General features: G+C 42.1%; 1 pseudogene; it reads left to right on the forward strand.

Annotated features, from left to right (window-relative positions):
• Positions 1-2,400: 2,400 nt before the first annotated feature.
• LOC139937267 (uncharacterized) lies at positions 2,401-11,858 on the forward strand (annotated as a pseudogene).
• Positions 11,859-21,733: the final 9,875 nt, after the last annotated feature.

Below are 21,733 nucleotides of genomic sequence, written 5' to 3' on the forward strand. Positions count from 1 at the left end.
TTTTATGGTTAGACATGTTGAACCCAATATGACAGACTCACTGGTTCACAAACCTGTGATTCTACTGATGCGACAAGGGTAGCACGTGTGTTTAAAGGAGCACACGGCCTTCAAATCTGATACATCAAATCTATCCTTTGTTATCCGAAATTTACTCCAACAGCTCCTACAAGAGCTGCTCGTGCAAAAATCACCAACAGTATTTGTATTGCACTACAGTGTTTATTTAATACACAGTGCTGATTTAACACAGTGTTTTTAGTGACTTTAAAAAGATAACAATGATAACAGATAAAGGATAATATTGTGCAGATTGAGTACGACCAGCAGCGGGGGTGTTCTGTCGTAAATGACACACTTAACACACAATGTCAATGGATTGTATGTGAATAGTTACTACATTTCTTTCCAACCATAACCCTTTCAAACAAACTCTTTTTGTGTGGCACCAAAAGCGCCGAATCGGAAGGTGACGTGCCCTTTGACACCTTTGGTAATTGTCAAACACCAGACTTCTTACTTGGTGTATCCCAACATAACATGCATAAATAACAAACCTGTGAAAATTTGAACCCAAATGGTCGAAGTTGCGAGATTGGAAGAAAAAACAACCTCGTCAGATGCTTGATTTCGGGCCCTCATTATGGAGCTCGAAATCAGATTAGTGGAAAATAATTGTTTTTATCGAAAACTGCGTTAATACTTCATAAGCCGCCGTTTCTCACAATGTTTTTATACTATCCACAGCTCTCCATTGCTTGTTACCAAGTACGTTTTTTATGCCAACAATTATTTTGAGTAATTACTAACAGTGTCCTTCAGTGCCTTTAAAGTGACGTTTGATAATAACACTGAGCTATAATTGACACGAGATTCCATTGTGTTTTAACCAGTAACAGGTGAGCAAAATGGGTATAGGCCCCACCACACAGAGATGTGAAGCATTTTTATAATAATGGTCAAAATCAATTGATGAATGAATTAAATTCATTCAGCCAAGTGAGTGAATGTCAGCGGGTGCGGTGGTAACTCTAATAGACCCGTCTTGTGTTGATACAAACCGCGCAGGTTGGCATGAACGCCGAATGTTACCAATTATTGTGTTAACAGATGCTGTGTCCAAATTCAACATGTTTCTAAAACTTTTAAATAAAGGCATTGGACACTATTTGTAAATACTCAGAATAATTGTTAGCATAGATACTAGTAACGAGCATGCAACGGAGAGCTGTTGATAGTATGCACAAATTGTGAGAAACGGCTCCCTATAAAGTAACGCTATAGTTTCAGAGAAAGAGGTTATTTCTCACTGAAATCACGCAAAGTTGTGCAACAAGAGTGTTTTTTCTGCTGTTATCAATTTTAGTAACCAACTTGAGCCCAAATGTTTACAGGTTTGTTATTATTTTATGCATTTTGGAATACATTGGTCTTTGACAATACCAAAGGTCTAGCCGCCGGTTTCACCAAACTCTTCTTATTTGGCTGTAGGCAACAGGGGTTTCAAAAAATTTAAGATCAAATTAACATCCTTGTCCCGGAATTTTACTTTTGTCTATAGAAAAATTAAAGCCGATTAATTGTATATGTACTTAAAAAGCTTACAATAATTTAAACCAGCTGTAATGAATATTTTTGTTGTTCACATTCGGTATTTAGAATAAAAAATAAAATAAAAAAGCTTTAATTTCATAAAAACAAAAACACGTTTATCGTGTTTTCTCGCTCCCGGTGTGCGCGAGACTTGCACAGTCTCATGTCTGTGGCACTCACACGCGTCTGACGTGTCTACATTTTTATGGGGGCAGGTGGGGTGCTTGGGGTTAAAATAGTGGAGGTCTATGGGAATGAATGTTTATGTACAAATTGCAAGCAAGGGCCATTATTACGCCATTTGTTCGGGTTCTAATACTTCCATTTATTATTAATGTCAAAGAAACATTAATGTTACATTTCAGTTAGGTAAGTGCACGCAAAACTTACTGTATGAACCCATTGTGCGCCCCGTTTTCACTTTATAATAGTTTAAGGGCCAACTACGTGAATGTAAGGGGTCACAAAGATTAGTTAGGGGTCACGACATTTAGACCTACGCTCTTTTCCAATTGTTGGTTTGAGCAAAAGAGAGGGCACATTGATATTCCTTTAGGTATTTCTCTCTATTCTGTGTAGAGGGAGCAGGCTTCCTTTGATCCGCGTCTCTATTAACAAATAGCGGCAACCTCCCCCACCCCCCCAAAAAAACAAAAAATGCTTGATGCATGAGCGGATTTATTTTTGTCTTGTTTTCAGTCACTATGAAAACAAACCCTTTGTACATTTTCTAAATGACACCAGTATCCCTTTTTATTTAACATACCCTGACTTAGTGTCAAGGTCAATGCTTTTATCATCACAAACATGGCAGAGTCTCCTAAAAATGTTTGCTCAGAGTCTGTCAATGAACCCAACCATCAACATTCACATTGTTCTAGGATCTCTTTACGCACTGATCTACGTCTACTAAAGTGAAACCGGAGGCTTAAGTAAAGATAGTCTATCAAACACTGATATCATGTACAAGACAGTCCGAGTCCAAGCCAAGGATGCCGCCGTGGAAAGGAGCTAGTTGCCCGTGGATCATTCTCAGAGCTCTCGGTACCCGTTCCACGTCTTTGTAGTGGTACCAGTTTTCCATAGACAACTTCTGTGAAAGAAAAGTTAATGACATTCAAACAATTATTTTATATTTGGACGAAAAGACCGACTAAAAGTAGGCCTAATGCAAACAATATTAGAAAATGCTTTAGTTAAACTTCATGACATCAGTAGCTAGTGCCTTTATGGCCGGAGGTTCTGTCGCCCAGAGATTCTGCCCCCCCCCCCCCATAATACGGCAAACTGTGTACACCTATACTTCTTATAGCGCCCTCTTTTTAATGTTAATTTCCCATACGGGGGACAAACTCTGCAGACAGATTTCACTGTGACACCTATGAAAAGTGCATGGCGACAGAGTAGTCGCATCTTCCTCTGAGATTTTCCTCTATAACGACTTTGATTGAGAGTTTTATGGGATAGGTTGTTTGAAAAGTTCATGTCTACTACTTGATTAGAGAAATACGGCGTCCTTTTCGGGCAAACTCATCGTTAACCTTGTCGGGATGTCAGATGTTGGAGTAGTTCCTGTGTCATGTCGCGCTCTAGTGCGAGGCCACATAAATGGGTCGGTCGGCTGTTGCATGATGGTAGCATGTAGATATGTTTTTACTCTTTATCTAGAAAAAACAGTCTGCTGTTGCTGATGGAAACGGAGGTTGTCAGGGAATGGTGATTTCAATGTAAACAGCCGTTCCATGGTTTCCTCCATTGAACCCCAACCCCCGTAGATCCGCGCCTGTCCTGATTCAACCACCCTTTATTACAGTCTTGTGTCGGCGTTTGCCACGAAGTGCCCCCACTGTGGCAAGCAACCGAAAGCAAGCTGAACTTTGCCCGACATGCTGAAGAGGGTGTGCCTCTGCTTGAAGAGGGTGTGTCTCTGCTTGAAGAGGGTGTGCCTCTGCTTGAAGAGGGTGTGCCTCTGCTTGAAGAGGGTGTGTCTCTGCTTGAAGAGGGTGTGTCTCTGCTTGAAGAGGGTGTGCCTCTGCTTGAAGAGGGTGTGTCTCTGCTTGAAGAGGGTGTGCCTCTGCTTGAAGAGGGTGTGCCTCTGCTTGAAGAGGGTGTGCCTCTGCTTGAAGAGGGTGTGGCTCTGCTTGAAGAGGGTGTGGCTCTGCTTGAAGAGGGTGTGGCTCTGCTTGAAGAGGGTGTGCCTCTGCTTGAAGAGGGTGTGGCTCTGCTTGAAGAGGGTGTGCCTCTGCTTGAAGAGGGTGTGCCTCTGCTTGAAGAGGGTGTGCCCACAATGTGCACAATTCTTTAACACACTTGTTTACTCGTGTACCCCAAGCCCTTCTAAAAACCTCAAAAGAATTAATTCCTAAGAACACAATGAAGACAAAATAATATTGCGGGGGGGGGGGTGCACATTTCGATCAACGAATGGCTCTGTAGTGGAGGGGTGGGGTAATTGCTGTTGTTATTTCATGATTTTGTTGTGGGCTTGACACAAAATGACGCCACTTTGCAATAGCCGTGATGTCTACTCATGTACAATTCTACTCACAACCTCTTAAAGGAACACGTTGCCTTGGATCGGACGAGTTGGTCTTTAAAAAGCGTTTGTAACTGTTTTTTTTAATCAAATGCATATGGGTAGAAAGATGGTGTAAAAAAAGAAGAATACAATGATCCACACAAACATGCCTCGAAATTAAACGGTTTTCCTTTTACCTCGTCGACTAAACGGTCGGCCATTTATGGGAGTCAAATTTTTGACTCCCATAAATGGCCGACCGTGTTAGTTCGCGCAGTAAAAGGAAAACCACGCAATTTCGAGGCAAACTTGTGTGGATAATTGTATTCTACTTTTAAAACATCTTTCCAACCATATGCATTAAAAAAAAACGGTTACAAACGCTCAGTTATAGACCAACTCGTCCGATCCAAGGCAACGTGTTCCTTTAAATCATGGAAAGCACTCATAACCGGCATACACATAACACAATGAAGTCACAATAAGAAGTGGGGGGGGGGGGGGGTGGGGGGGGGGGGGTAATTGCGATTGCTTTCTCATGGAGTCAACCACTAATGACAATTTTCATGCTCCTTCGCATGAAAAACAGTTTTACCATTATGAACGACCAAAATAAGCACAAGGATAGGCAGTCAAGTATATTCTACAAATTTATTGAAAAACATGGGAATAAGGCCGGGATTCGGCCGCTGAGTACAACTTCTGTTTTCTTTTTAACAAAAACACTGTTCTTTTCAACACAGTACAACAATCTCAACAATCTTTCCAATTCTGATCTCGTTATTTTCTTATTCATATCGTATTCCACAAAGGAAAACAGCCCTATCGGCTCTTCAGACATCGGTCTGGAAATTAACAACAATATTGATCAATAGGCAGTTAATCAGTTAACATAATTCACGATCTCAATGATTATTATTTTTAATTCTAATCTCGTTATTTTCTTATTCAATCAATTCCCACAAAGGCAAAAAAGGCCCTCTCGGCTCTTCGGACATCGGTCTGGAAATTAACATATCCAGTAAGCAGTTAATCAGTAAACATAATTCACAAAGTCGCTTAGGTGAATTGAGGAAATAGCCTTCCTTAAAAAAACCCTCAAATTCAGAGCCCCATCTGGTAGTGATCACTAGTATAGCCTTACTCTATGATATAGTACCAATCGAACTTTTGCTTTTCTCTTCACTGACTCAAGGCAGAAAATGCAATTGAACATACAAAATGTTACACTTTAATCGCATGTGACGCAATGACTGAGGTGATCGCCTATAGCAGGCCGACCCTTTTCAAGCTCTCCATTATTTTGCTTATTATTTCTGCTTTTTGGATTGAGGCATCATACATTCATCACTAGTCTGTTTGTTTCAACACAAGGACCAATCTGGACCAACTTCAGACAATTTAACTACTTATTGAGTGAAATAAGAGAGGACAAAGATTTGCAGTTTGTACTTTAAGTAGTAGGGAGTTGAACCTATGTCCACCATGTTGCATTGGGTGTAGCGTTGAAGTTCACTCAAGCACTCTCCTTATTGGCCTTCTGAATCCACTTGGATCTACAATGGAGCTACTCAAGCTGATAACTTTTCTACTCATTGGGCCGAATAAATAAAAACTAGCAATTACTTACCAAGTTAAAGGCAGTGGACACTATTGGTAATTACTCAAAATAATTATTAGCATAAAACCTTACTTGGTGACGAGTAATGGGGAGAGGTTGATGGTATAAAATATTGTGAGAAACGGCTCCCTCCTGAAATAGTTTTCGAGAAAGAAGTAATTTTCCACAAATTTGATTTCGAGATATCAGATTTAGAATTATTTGAGGTCTCGAAATCAACCATCTAATCGCATACAACTTCGTATGACAAGGGTGTTTTTTCTTTCACTATTATCTCGCAACTTCGACGACTAATTGAGCTCATATTTTTACAGGTTTGTTATTTTATGTACATGTTGAGATACACTAAGTGAGAAGACTGGTCTTTGACAATTACTAATAGTGTCCAGTGTCTTTAAAGGTCCAGCATTAGCAAGAAGACTGAAAAGTAAAAGATCAGGCATGAACATTTTGCTCGCGGGATTACCTTTCACTTATAGACATATAAATAAAAACGACATTTTATTAACATACTGTAGCAATTACTTGTATTTTTACAAGCTACTGTATGAGGAGCTTGAGATTTTACTTACACAACAGTGTAGCATATATGGCTCGGTATCGCGTCAGTATTAAAGGGTTATTTTTCTCTTGGCCTAATGATCCAACTATAAATGTTAATTATAAATTTGTTGTGTACTTTAATTGCTTTAAGCACCAATCTCTGGAGCTCTGGCGTGGAGAGGCTGGCTGTTTCCTCATCATAGCCACTGCCGCCATCAAAAACTTGACTAAGTGGAAACTGCCTCGCCTGCATTTCAGTTAATCGCTATTGATCTACGAGTCCATGCCTCTATTGTTATACTCCTGAATACCCCGCTATTGTGCTTTTCTCTGACCAATTACTAATCCCTTCAAGTAAATGGTGTTTTTCCAGTAAAAGGTTATTTATAGAGATTTGGGCAAATTCTCATGCCTGATCTTAAACTTATCGACATTTGTTAATGCTGGCCTTTACACGGCCCAGTATCTTGTGAAACTATCAGGTAATAGTAAAATGTCGGTTTTATTTACATCTCAATAAGAAGAGTTCCTCAAGCATTGATTTTACCTACTAGTTCGACCAATTACTAGCAATATTAAGGCTTACTTTTATTTATAAGGATTTAAAGTCACCTGGAAGTGGTATTTTTTTTTAAATAAAGCTTTTGTCACTAAAATATGTGTTTTTACGAGAGGAATTTGAATAAAAAGTTAACTAAGGTTTAAAAATATTAGTTTTGATTGTATTTACAAATTTACGAGTAGGCCCCGACCCGAGAGGGCGCTGTTCGTGACGTAATTCAAGGCGCGATATTTGAAGAGAAAATTTCGGTAGTCAGGCCCCCGTACATTACGTCTGGGAACATGGCACATCAAAACAAATTTAGACACGATTTTACACACATACGTACATTGAAACTTGAACATGTTGAACGCCTAGTGGTTTTTACAAAAGCTATTGCTGCTATTTTTATTTAACTATGCGACTTTTTAGTGACCAAATGGGTTGTAAGATGTGGGTCTGCTACGTATTATAATAGAAATACGGCCACGGAGCAGACTGCACGCACGCACTATGGCTGCTGTATAATGTGCGGACGGTCACATAGGACCTGCACGCACGGTGAATCGCATGCGGTACCAACAAAAAAATCGTGTCACTTGGCAAAAGCTAAAAACATACCCTCAAAGTTCAAACTTACCCAAATTTTTTCACGTTTAGCAAATGCTCCTCTGGGTTCGTCACGTCTTTCAAATACCTTCTTCGATTTCCCACTAGCTGGAAAAATTGTTGGGACGGAGTCGTGTTTAAGAATGGCTCTTCTCGTCATGTCAAATGAGTGGTGTATCCCGGATTCGAAGCACGACGGCTCGAAGTGTTCGCTGCATAGCGCTGAAAAAGACGTCGGACCGGACCACTTTGCTCTAGTTAATCTGACTTTCGCAGCCCACAACCGCCTATACTTGGGATCTGCAGGAAATAGATGAAGACTGACCCCATCTTTAGTTGTTTTGCTGCATCCAGCAGCAATACACCTGGTGGTCGGCATTGCCGGAAAAATGCCAGAAAAAAAACCTTTTTCGCAGCGTACAAACTCACGTCTTAGAATTAAATGTACTTTTGCACGTGTGTTTATCTACGCATCGAGGCGAAGTCTTCCTTTTCTACGTCACAAAAGGGGTAGGCGGAGTCAACCCCCCAAGCACTTAATTAATGTTTTTAACATATAAATCGTGACAAACAATTACTAAAAAAAATGTTTTATTGTTAATAAACATATACTCTTATGTTTAAAAGAAAAAAATCCTATTTCCAGGTGCCTTTAAGTAAAAGGCTAGTAAAAGCAAATGCTAGTTTTTATTTATTCGGCCCAATGAAGCTACACTGGGAAGATGTGGATTCACTACTGCACACTGTACATTCAACCAAGGCCTATATAGCTGTGCACAGTGCAAACTCAAGCATCTTAAACTTCTTGGAAACCACCTTGCATACTATGCAAACAGTACATCAACTTCAGCTGGAACTCTTGACAGCTGGTGATGTGGATCCGAACCCTGGGCCTATTACCCGTTACTCGCAGAACTCGGAAAAGCAGAACCATGAATCGACTACATTACCTCCAAACAACCGAATACAATACAGCAGGTATGAACTTATTCAGTTTAAAGTATCGAGTCTGCAAAGAACGGAACTCCCTAGAGATGTTAGAACTCCCTAGAGATGTTAGAGAGAACATTTGTTTTCTTGGAATTGAAAGGAGGAATGAGAAGATAAATCGGCGGTGCCACAGAGGGAAGAGAGCAGGAAGAAGAAAGCAGAGACCCATCCCAGTAATTATTACAACATGTAATCGACCTTGTTTGGTCACTGCTCTAAAACAAGGAACTTATCATAACCTGATCGACGTCCCAAGATTGAAAACTAACATTTCTTCTAGCACAAAGCTCTGCCTGTGGAACGCTCGTTCTCTTATAAATAAAGTTCATCTCACTAGTGACTACATCCTAGAACATGACATTGAAATAATTATTTATCATCACGGAGTCGTGGCTGAAAGGCAATGATCAAGTCATCATCGGAGAATGTACACCACCAGGTTACACGTTTCATAGTTCACCTAGAGAAAGTGGTAAGGGAGGGGGTATTGCAGTCATCTTAAAGTCGGAACTTAATCTCTCTACAAAGCCATTCTCTAACTTGGCAACATTTGAATCGATTCATATTATCAGCAAGACTTCAACGCTTCACATCGTTGCCATCTACCGCCCCACCACCCTCGTCTGCTAATGGACTTACTGTTTCAGACTTTTTCAATGATTTTGAAAGTTTTCTAAACGATTTATCCGTGCTTCCAGGCAAATTGCTTTTGCTTGGAGACTTCAACTTTCATGTAGATCTACCTGCCAAGCCGGACGTTTGTACTTTTCTTCAAGCAACATCCTCCCCTGGTCTTCATCAACATGTAATCTGTCCAACACATTCTCATGGTCACACGCTGGACTTGGTCTTCACAAGAGAGACATAATCCCTTATTAAGAAAAGCAATGTTTATGATGTGCAAATGTCGCATCATTTTGTTATTGATGTACAATTAGACATACCTTTACCGAAACCCCAAAAGACTTTCACAATATCTCGTAATTTCAAGGCAATTGATAAGGAGGCATTCTAGATAGCCTTGATCAAGGCGCTACAGCCAGCCGCGACCTGCAAAATCCGAGTCCCCGTCGCTGAGTTCCGCCAGCGCACCCCCCATACATAACACAGTGCATATAATACGTGTACAGCGTATGTACACACACATACCTACTATATGTATATGTACATTACATGTACCATCTGTATGGTACACGTACGGTACATCATGAGTACTTTCTAATTAGCGCCTTGATGGTTTTGTAACTGCCAAAATTTAGGGCGGAGCTCATTATGGTAATGTTTACTAACAACCCGTTCTCATAGGTTGTTGGTTGACCTATAAACTCTTGCTGCGATGTCAATCACAACGTTCTGCAAGCACACGCACGTGCTCCGACGTAAACAACAAGCCTTGTGGCTGCTGTGCAAAAAAATGCAATGGCGGCTGGCGAGAGGAAGAAATCCCTACCCTAAAACAAAGTTGTGTAAATGAATAGTGTGTAATTTGCAACAGTAGCCTACATCGTGGCACAACTGCAGAAGCTTTCAACAAGATAAAACAACCAAGTTTAATGCACCAATCGTGGATTTAGAAATAAGAAGGAAGAAAATGGGACCATACAGTGTGTGAAATGTATTTGAGAAAAGTTAAAAAAGTATCAAGGTGTCATGGGTTTCCGGCAATGGCTACTTGGTTAGAATTATGTTGGGCATACCCCATCCCCTTGAAGCACTAACATTTAATAAGACTCTGTTTTTCCCATTTCAGACCAGATGAGATAAGAAACCCAGCTGTTTATTTTGTCTACACATATTATGCGTTACGTTTCTCGCAGTAAATCAAAGTTGGGGATCGAAAATAAATTATGTGTTGGTCAAAAACATACCAGACGGTAGAAGATGGCGTGTGGCTGAACAACAACTACAAGTAAAGATCAATTTCATAAACTAACTCTTGCCATACTACTACACTACAACATTACACTTATAGTAAAGCAGCTTCCCATTCAGGGACAAATCTACCAGCTACATTGTACTTATGATGCTAGTCCTCGTGTTATAATGAAACGCAAGACAACGGGGCCAAGGAACCCCTCCTCACTTTGAAGTTTTTTGACACCGTACCGACCGAGCGAGGCTTGTCCGGCTCACATCGGTAGCCCGTGTACCGTCCGGCAGCGCATTCAGACCCATTATACATCATAGCGACACCACGATCATGTCCATACAGCTAGCGTACAGCGTGCACACACAAACTAGCCTTGCTCAAGGCAGTCGAATTATTCACTCCGAAAAAAGACCGCCGCTGTATAAAAACCCACCCGTATTCACTGTGCGTAAAACCCACCCGTATTCACTGTGCGTAACATCGCACGACACGATGCCCCCGTACACTATCCGCATGCGGAGGCCGTGAGCCCTCCGCATGCGGTTAGTGGTGTACGAGTGCGATGACTTGTGTGAACAGTATTCGTGCGATGTGACAGTGTGTATACGGGTTGGTCATTCGGTGTGATCGCACACACCATGCACAGGGTATACGGCGGGTGGGTTTACAGCTGCGTCTTTTCGGAGCGAATAATGCGACTGCCTTGAACAAGGCTACACACAAACATACACACATGGACGTGGCATGATTGCTAGCAGTAATACGTCATTCTCAATCGCGCTTGTGATTGGCCAATGTTTAGAATGACATGCCCAGATCATGCACGCCCTTTTATCGGAATTCCGATAAAGCTGTTACAGACCCATCAAGGCTGTTGTTTGAGCCACGTATGCGAGGTTGAAAGTAGAAAGACACGACCGTACTCACGACTACGCTATACTGTTCTCGATGTACAATGTATGGTAATTTGTGTATGCACTGCATGCGTGTGCAGCGAACCGGGCCGGGGAACAGTACGTCAACAGCCTTGATCAAGGCTACATTCTAGACAGCTTTATGTGAGTTTACTCGGGGTTTCAGCTACCAAGGAGATGCTGAATCTGGGTTCGACTGGTACAACAAAACCATGCAGTCAATTCTGGATAAATCTGCCCCTCCAACTGCCAAAGAACGTCCAGTTCGTCGGAGGATGCCTTGGTACAACAATGACATTCATTTAGCACGCCGGGAAAAACGTCGGGCTGAGCGAAAGTGGAGGAAGACTAAATCAGATGTTGACCGTGATGAATTCTTGAATAAACAGCGTTATTCATCCAACCTGATCTGTCGCACAAAGATAGCATAGTTTCAAAGAACTTTGTCAACATGTGAACATAAAGATCTCTACAAGGTTGATTATTTGTTAAATAGAAAGGTGCCATTTCTCCCTTTTCATGACTCAGTTGAATCATTATGCAATAACTTTTTAACATTTTTTGATGATAAAGTAAAAAGGATTCAGAGTAGCATTAATGATAATCTACATAATTCCATTGATCTTATGGGTAATATTATGGTATTATGGGTATATTAATTCACTCTCTTACTTACATCCTGCAACTGAAGATGAGAAATTAAAGATTATTTTGTCATCTCCTAGTAAGTCTTGTAGTTTGGACCCAATTCCCACTTGGTATAGAGGGTGTAGCCCTGAGTTGGTTTATACACATGGAGGAAGGAATAGAAGGAGCTCGAACGACCCGCAAAACCGCAGAGTAACAAAAGAATACCCTGACAATGCCCCCGTCTATAACCAGTGGAAAAAGATAGGAGACCTCCAGCTGGACGGCCGATTAACAAGCAGGATTAGATTTCTTTGTACAGAACGTGCAGTACCGCCGCTCTGCACCGTTGCCTTCGTGTAAAGTTGAACCATTGGAGACAAGAATTGTGAATATACACGTTTTCATATACCGTTTGTGGTGTTCCACTGAAACATCATGGCATATTTTTTCATTTTTTTTGACTTTCCGGTCACTAGCGGTGGTTCAAAATTTGGGTATTAGCACACGAGGGTGGTTGGTATTCAATTGTGTTTTTCGATTTGGTGAGCACAAGTGTTCACAATTTTTATCAGGTCTCAAAAAAGTTGTTTTTCTGTATTATATCCATACGACATACGACACCATGGTTGAGTGAAGAACCAAGTGCGCACGCGCAAACTCACATACGCCAGTTCGCCCATTGTCTGTATATTAAAGGTATGTCGGTGATTACGAGGTGTTGTTAAACGACCGCGGTACCGCAGGTTCGACTTTTGAAGTCCCTTCGTTCGAGCTCCTTCTATTCCTTCCTCCATGGTTTACGTCATACTTGGATGATTGGTCTGCATGCGGGAAACATTCGGTAGTGGCTACCAACACAGTTGGTCTACCTCAGGGTTCTGTATTTGGACCCAATGGTTATACTATATACACGTTACCTGTCTCAGATATTGCTAGACATCATAAGGTTTCATATCACACTTATGCAGATGATACACAGTTGTATTTTTCATTTGATCCTTTCATTTTTACCTTTGTATCTAGCGCTTTGAGGCCTTATTTGGCAATTTGGCGCTTTATAAATATCTTTTTATTATTATATTATTATTGATCCTAAAGCAACCAAATAGCCTAGATACAGCATTGCAAACCCTTTTCAGCGTGTGTTATGGATATAAGTAGTTGGATGGGAAAGAACAAACTTAAACTTAATGAGCAAAAGACAGAATTTTTTTTTTTTCAGGGTGCCTCGAAAATTTAAAAGGTTATTCCCCGGGCAGGGAAAAGGGAAGAGCGGCCATCTTGTTTTTCTAATAGTCAACTCTGGAAATCGCGTTTTGACGGTGCAAATCGACCAAGTTGAGCATCCTGAACAACTTTCCTGTGTGGAGTCATGCAAAATTCGCAAAACCTTGGGAATTACAACTTTTTGGTGCAAAAGTGACGTCATATATTGACCAAAAATCGTCGATTACCGCCAAAGTAAAACATTGGCGTGGTTCAAATTTGCAACGGCACACTCGGGTGGGGTATCCGCAAGAAGTAATCACGCTATTTCGGCTTTTCGGGGTGCCACAAAAATTAAAAAGGTTATTCCCCGGGCAGGAAAAAGGGAAGAGCGACCATCTTGTTTTTCTAATATTCAACTATGGAAATCGCGTTTTGACGGTGCAAATCGACCAAGTTGAGCATCCTGAACAATTTTCCTGTGTGGAGTCATGCAAAATTCGCAAAACCTTGGGAATTACAACTTTTTGGTGCAAAAGTGACGTCATAATTTGACCAAAAATCGAAGATTACCGCCAAAGTAAAACATTGACGGGGTTCAAATTTGCACCGGCACATTCGGGTGGCGTATCCACAAGAAGTAATCACGCTAATTCAGTTTTTCGGGATGCCACGAAAATTAAAAAGTTTATTCCCCGGCCAGGTAAAAGGGAAGAGCGGCCATCTTGTTTTTTTAATAGTCAACTCTGGAAATCGCGTTTTGACGGTGCAAATCGACCAAGTTGAGCATCCTGAACAACTTTCCTGTGTGGAGTCATGCAAAATTCGCAAAACCTAGGGAATTACAACTTTTTGGTGCAAAAGTGACGTCATATAATGACCAAAAATCGTCGATTACCGCCAAAGTAAAACATTGGCGTGGTTCAAATTTGCACCGGCACACTCGGGTGGGGTATCCGCAAGAAGTAATCACGCTAGTTCGGCTTTTCGGGGTGCCACAAAAATTAAAAGGTTATTCCCCGGGCAGGAAAAAGGGAAGAGCGGCCATCTTGTTTTTCTAATAGTCAACTCTGGAAATCGCGTTTTGACGGTGCAAATCGACCAAGTTGAGCATCCTGAACAATTTTCCTGTGTTGAGTCATGCAAAATTCGCAAAACCTTGGGAATTACAACTTTTTGGTGCACAAGTGACGTCATAATTTGACCAAAAATCGAAGATTACCGCCAAAGTAAAACATTGACGGGGTTCAAATTTGCACCGGCACATTCGGGTGGCGTATCCGCAAGAAGTAATCACGCTAATTCGGCTTTTCGGGGTGCCTCGAAAATTAAAAAGGTTATTCCCCGGGCAGGGGAAAGGGAAGAGCGGCCATCTTGTTTTTCTAATAGTCAACTCTAAAAATCGCGATTTAAGGGTGCAAATCGATCAAGTTGAGCATCCTGAACAACTTTCCTGTGTGGAGTCATGCAAAATTCGCAAAACCTTGGGAATTACAACTTTTTGGTGCAAAAGTGACGTCATATATTGACCAAAAATCGTCGATTACCGCCAAAGTAAAACATTGGCGGGGTTCAAATTTGCACCGGTACACTCGGGTGGGGTATCCGCAAGAAGTAATCACGCTAATTCGGCTTTTCGGGGTGCCTCGAAAATTAAAAAGGTTATTCCCCGGGCAGGGAAAAGGGAAGAGCGGCCATCTTGTTTTTCTAATAGTCAACTCTGGAAATCGCGTTTTGACGGTGCAAATCGACCAAGTTGAGCATCCTGAACAACTTTCCTGTGTGGAGTCATGCAAAATTCGCAAAACCTTGGGAATTACAACTTTTTGGTGCAAAAGAGACGTCATATATTGACCAAAAATCGTCGATTACCGCCAAAGTAAAACATTGGCGTGGTTCAAATTTGCACCGGCACACTCGGGTGGGGTATCCGCAAGAAGTAATCACGCTAGTTCGGCTTTTCGGGGTGCCACAAAAATTAAAAAGGTTATTCTCCGGGCAGGAAAAAGGGAAGAGCGGCCATCTTGTTTTTCTAATAGTCAACTCTGGAAATCGCGTTTTGACGGTGCAAATCGACCAAGTTGAGCATCCTGAACAATTTTCCTGTGTGGAGTCATGCAAAATTCGCAAAACCTTGGGAATTACAACTTTTTGGTGCAAAAGTGACGTCATAATTTGACCAAAAATCGAAGATTACCGCCAAAGTAAAACATTGACGGGGTTCAAATTTGCACCGGCACATTCGGGTGGCGTATCCACAAGAAGTAATCACGCTAATTCAGTTTTTCGGGATGCCACGAAAATTAAAAAGTTTATTCCCCGGCCAGGTAAAAGGGAAGAGCGGCCATCTTGTTTTTTTAATAGTCAACTCTGGAAATCGCGTTTTGACGGTGCAAATCGACCAAGTTGAGCATCCTGAACAACTTTCCTGTGTGGAGTCATGCAAAATTCGCAAAACCTAGGGAATTACAACTTTTTGGTGCAAAAGTGACGTCATATAATGACCCAAAATCGTCGATTACCGCCAAAGTAAAACATTGGCGTGGTTCAAATTTGCACCGGCACACTCGGGTGGGGTATCCGCAAGAAGTAATCACGCTAGTTCGGCTTTTCGGGGTGCCACAAAAATTAAAAGGTTATTCCCCGGGCAGGAAAAAGGGAAGAGCGGCCATCTTGTTTTTCTAATAGTCAACTCTGGAAATCGCGTTTTGACGGTGCAAATCGACCAAGTTGAGCATCCTGAACAATTTTCCTGTGTTGAGTCATGCAAAATTCGCAAAACCTTGGGAATTACAACTTTTTGGTGCACAAGTGACGTCATAATTTGACCAAAAATCGAAGATTACCGCCAAAGTAAAACATTGACGGGGTTCAAATTTGCACCGGCACATTCGGGTGGCGTATCCGCAAGAAGTAATCACGCTAATTCGGCTTTTCGGGGTGCCTCGAATATTAAAAAGGTTATTCCCCGGGCAGGGGAAAGGGAAGAGCGGCCATCTTGTTTTCTAATAGTCAACTCTAAAAATCGCGATTTAAGGGTGCAAATCGATCAAGTTGAGCATCCTGAACAACTTTCCTGTGTGGAGTCATGCAAAATTCGCAAAACCTTGGGAATTACAACTTTTTGGTGCAAAAGTGACGTCATATATTGACCAAAAATCGTCGATTACCGCCAAAGTAAAACATTGGCGAGGTTCAAAATTGCACCGGTACACTCGGGTGGGGTATCCGCAAGAAGTAATCACGCTAATTCGGCTTTTCGGGGTGCCTCGAAAATTAAAAAGGTTATTCCCCGGGCAGGGAAAATGGAAGAGCGGCCATCTTGTTTTTCTAATAGTCAACTCTGGAAATCGCGTTTTGACGGTGCAAATCGACCAAGTTGAGCATCCTGAACAACTTTCCTGTGTGGAGTCATGCAAAATTCGCAAAACCTTGGGAATTACAACTTTTTGGTGCAAAAGAGACGTCATATATTGACCAAAAATCGTCGATTACCGCCAAAGTAAAACATTGGCGTGGTTCAAATTTGCACCGGCACACTCGGGTGGGGTATCCGCAAGAAGTAATCACGCTAGTTCGGCTTTTCGGGGTGCCACAAAAATTAAAAAGGTTATTCTCCGGGCAGGAAAAAGGGAAGAGCGGCCATCTTGTTTTTCTAATAGTCAACTCTGGAAATCGCGTTTTGACGGTGCAAATCGACCAAGTTGAGCATCCTGAACAATTTTCCTGTGTGGAGTCATGCAAATTCGCAAAACCTTGGGAATTACAACTTTGTGGTGCACAAGTGACGTCATAATTTGACCAAAAATCGAAGATTACCGCCAAAGTAAAACATTGACGGGGTTCAAATTTGCACCGGCACACTCGGGTGGCGTATCCGCAAGAAGTAATCACGCTAATTCGGTTTTTCGGGGTGCCACGAAAATTAAAAAGTTTATTCCCCGGCCAGGTAAAAGGGAAGAGCGGCCATCTTGTTTTTTTAATAGTCAACTCTGGAAATCGCGTTTTGACGGTGCAAATCGACCAAGTTGAGCATCCTGAACAACTTTCCTGTGTGGAGTCATGCAAAATTCGCAAAACCTAGGGAATTACAACTTTTTGGTGCAAAAGTGACGTCATATAATGACCCAAAATCGTCGATTACCGCCAAAGTAAAACATTGGCGTGGTTCAAATTTGCACCGGCACACTCGGGTGGGGTATCCGCAAGAAGTAATCACGCTAGTTCGGCTTTTCGGGGTGCCACAAAAATTAAAAGGTTATTCCCCGGGCAGGAAAAAGGGAAGAGCGGCCATCTTGTTTTTCTAATAGTCAACTCTGGAAATCGCGTTTTGACGGTGCAAATCGACCAAGTTGAGCATCCTGAACAATTTTCCTGTGTTGAGTCATGCAAATTCGCAAAACCTTGGGAATTACAACTTTTTGGTGCACAAGTGACGTCATAATTTGACCAAAAATCGAAGATTACCGCCAAAGTAAAACATTGACGGGGTTCAAATTTGCACCGGCACATTCGGGTGGCGTATCCGCAAGAAGTAATCACGCTAATTCGGCTTTTCGGGGTGCCTCGAATATTAAAAAGGTTATTCCCCGGGCAGGGGAAAGGGAAGAGCGGCCATCTTGTTTTCTAATAGTCAACTCTAAAAATCGCGATTTAAGGGTGCAAATCGATCAAGTTGAGCATCCTGAACAACTTTCCTGTGTGGAGTCATGCAAAATTCGCAAAACCTTGGGAATTACAACTTTTTGGTGCAAAAGTGACGTCATATATTGACCAAAAATCGTCGATTACCGCCAAAGTAAAACATTGGCGGGGTTCAAAATTGCACCGGTACACTCGGGTGGGGTATCCGCAAGAAGAAATCACGCTAATTCGGCTTTTCGGGGTGCCTCGAAAATTAAAAAGGTTATTCCCCGGGCAGGGAAAATGGAAGAGCGGCCATCTTGTTTTTCTAATAGTCAACTCTGGAAATCGCGTTTTGACGGTGCAAATCGACCAAGTTGAGCATCCTGAACAACTTTCCTGTGTGGAGTCATGCAAAATTCGCAAAACCTTGGGAATTACAACTTTTTGGTGCAAAAGAGACGTCATATATTGACCAAAAATCGTCGATTACCGCCAAAGTAAAACATTGGCGTGGTTCAAATTTGCACCGGCACACTCGGGTGGGGTATCCGCAAGAAGTAATCACGCTAGTTCGGCTTTTCGGGGTGCCACAAAAATTAAAAAGGTTATTCTCCGGGCAGGAAAAAGGGAAGAGCGGCCATCTTGTTTTTCTAATAGTCAACTCTGGAAATCGCGTTTTGACGGTGCAAATCGACCAAGTTGAGCATCCTGAACAATTTTCCTGTGTGGAGTCATGCAAATTCGCAAAACCTTGGGAATTACAACTTTGTGGTGCACAAGTGACGTCATAATTTGACCAAAAATCGAAGATTACCGCCAAAGTAAAACATTGACGGGGTTCAAATTTGCACCGGCACACTCGGGTGGCGTATCCGCAAGAAGTAATCACGCTAATTCGGTTTTTCGGGGTGCCACGAAAATTAAAAAGTTTATTCCCCGGCCAGGTAAAAGGGAAGAGCGGCCATCTTGTTTTTTTAATAGTCAACTCTGGAAATCGCGTTTTGACGGTGCAAATCGACCAAGTTGAGCATCCTGAACAACTTTCCTGTGTGGAGTCATGCAAAATTCGCAAAACCTTGGGAATTACAACTTTTTGGTGCAAAAGTGACGTCATATATTGACCAAAAATCGTCGATTACCGCCAAAGTAAAACATTGGCGTGGTTCAAATTTGCACCGGCACACTCGGGTGGGGTATCCGCAAGAAGTCATCACGCTAATTCGGCTTTTCGGGGTGCCTCGAAAATTAAAAAGGTTATTCCCCGGGCAGGGAAAAGGGAAGAGCGGCCATCTTGTTTTTCTAATAGTCAACTCTGGCAATCGCGTTTTGACGGTGCAAATCGACCAAGTTGAGCATCCTGAACAATTTTCCTGTGTGGAGTCATGCAAAATTCGCAAAACCTTGGGAATTACAACTTTTTGGTGCAAAAGTGACGTCATAATTTGACCAAAAATCGAAGATTACCGCCAAAGTAAAACATTGACGGGGTTCAAATTTGCACCGGCACATTCGGGTGGCGTATCCGCAAGAAGTAATCACGCTAATTCGGTTTTTCGGGGTGCCAAGAAAATTAAAAAGTTTATTCCCCGGCCAGGTAAAAGGGAAGAGCGGCCATCTTGTTTTTTTAATAGTCAACTCTGGAAATCGCGTTTGACGGTGCAAATCGACCAAGTTGAATATCTTGAACAACTTTCCTGTGTGGAGTCATGCAAAATTCGCAAAACCTAGGGAATTACAACTTTTTGGTGCAAAAGTGACGTCATAACTTGACCAAAAATCGTCGATTACCGCCAAAGTAAAACATTGGCGTGCTTCAAATTTGCACAGGCACACTCGGGTGGGGTATCCGCAAGAAGTCATCACGCTAATTCGGCTTTTCGGGGTGTCTCGAAAATTAAAAAGGTTATTCCCCGGGCAGGGAAAAGGGAAGAGCGGCCATCTTGTTTTTCTAATAGTCAACTCTGGAAATCGCGTTTTGACGGTGCAAATCGACCAAGTTGAGCATCCTGAACAACTTTCCTGTGTGGAGTCATGCAAAATTCGCAAAACCTTGGGAATTTGAACTTTTTGGTGCAAAAGTTACGTCATATATTGACCAAAAATCGTCGATTACCGCCAAAGTAAAACATTGGCGTGGTTCAAATTTGCACCGGCACACTCAGGTGGGGTATCCGCAAAAAGTAATCACGCTAGTTCGGCTTTTCGGGGTGCCTCGAAAATTAAAAAGGTTATTCCCCGGGCAGGAAAAAGGGAAGAGCGGCCATCTTGTTTTTCTAATAGTCAAGTCTGGAAATCGCGTTTTGACGGTGCAAATCGACCAAGTTGAGCATCCTGAACAACTTTCCTGTGTGGAGTCATGCAAAATTCGCAAAACCTTGGGAATTACAACTTTTTGGTGCAAAAGTGACGTCATAATTTGACCAAAAATCGGAGATTACCGCCAAAGTAAAACATTGACGGGGTTCAAATTTGCACCGGCACCATCGGGTGGGGTATCCGCAAGAAGTAATCACGCTAATTCGGCTTTTCGGGGTGCCTCGAAAATTAAAAAGGTTATTCCCCGGGCAGGAAAAAGGGAAGAGCGGCCATCTTGTTTTTCTAATAGTCAACTCTGGAAATCGCGTTTTGACGGTGCAAATCGACCAAGTTGAGCATCCTGAACAACTTTCCCGTGTGGAGTCATGCAAAATTCGCAAAACTTTGGGAATTAGAACTTTTTGGTGCAAAAGTGACGTCATATATTGACCAAAAATCGTCGATTACCGCCAAAGTAAAACATTGACGGGGTTCAAATTTGCACCGGCACACTCGGGTGGGGTATCCGCAAGAAGTTATCACGCTAATTCGGCTTTTCGGGGTGCTCGAAAATTAAAAAGGTTATTCCCCGGGCAGTGAAATGGGAAGAGCGACCATCTTGTTTTTCTAATAGTCAACTCTGGAAAACGCGTTATGACGGTGCAAATCGACCAAGTTGAGCATCCTGAACAACTTTCCTGTGTGGAGTCATGCAAAATTCGCAAAACATTGGGAATTACAACTTTTTGGTGCAAAAGTGACGTCATATATTGACAAAAAATCGTCGATTACCGCCAAAGTAAAACATTGGCGTGGTTCAAATTTGCACCGGCTCACTCGGGTGGGGTATCCGCACGAAGTAATCACGCTAGTTCGGCTTTTCGGGGTGCCACAAAAATTAAAAAGGTTATTCCCCGGGCAGGAAAAAGGGAAGAGCGACCATCTTGTTTTTCTAATAGTCAACTCTGGAAATCGCGTTTTGACGGTGCAAATCGACCAAGTTGAGCATCCTGAACAACTTTCCTGTGTGGAGTCATGCAAAATTCGCAAAACCTTGGGAATTACAACTTTTTGGTGCAAAAGTGACGTCATATATTGACCAAAAATCGTCGATTACCGCCAAAGTAAAACATTGGCGTGGTTCAAATTTGCACCGGCACACTCGGGTGGGGTATCCGCAAGAAGTCATCACGCTAATTCGGCTTTTCGGGGTGCCTCGAAAATTAAAAAGGTTATTCCCCGGGCAGGGAAAAGGGAAGAGCGGCCATCTTGTTTTTCTAATAGTCAACTCTGGCAATCGCGTTTTGACGGTGCAAATCGACCAAGTTGAGCATCCTGAACAATTTTCCTGTGTGGAGTCATGCAAAATTCGCAAAACCTTGGGAATTACAACTTTTTGGTGCAAAAGTGACGTCATAATTTGACCAAAAATCGAAGATTACCGCCAAAGTAAAACATTGACGGGGTTCAAATTTGCACCGGCACATTCGGGTGGCGTATCCGCAAGAAGTAATCACGCTAATTCGGTTTTTCGGGGTGCCAAGAAAATTAAAAAGTTTATTCCCCGGCCAGGTAAAAGGGAAGAGCGGCCATCTTGTTTTTTTAATAGTCAACTCTGGAAATCGCGTTTGACGGTGCAAATCGACCAAGTTGAATATCTTGAACAACTTTCCTGTGTGGAGTCATGCAAAATTCGCAAAACCTAGGGAATTACAACTTTTTGGTGCAAAAGTGACGTCATAACTTGACCAAAAATCGTCGATTACCGCCAAAGTAA

Source organism: Asterias amurensis, chromosome 5 (genome assembly GCF_032118995.1).
Source record: "Asterias amurensis chromosome 5, ASM3211899v1".
Taxonomy (NCBI): Eukaryota; Metazoa; Echinodermata; class Asteroidea; order Forcipulatida; family Asteriidae; genus Asterias; species Asterias amurensis.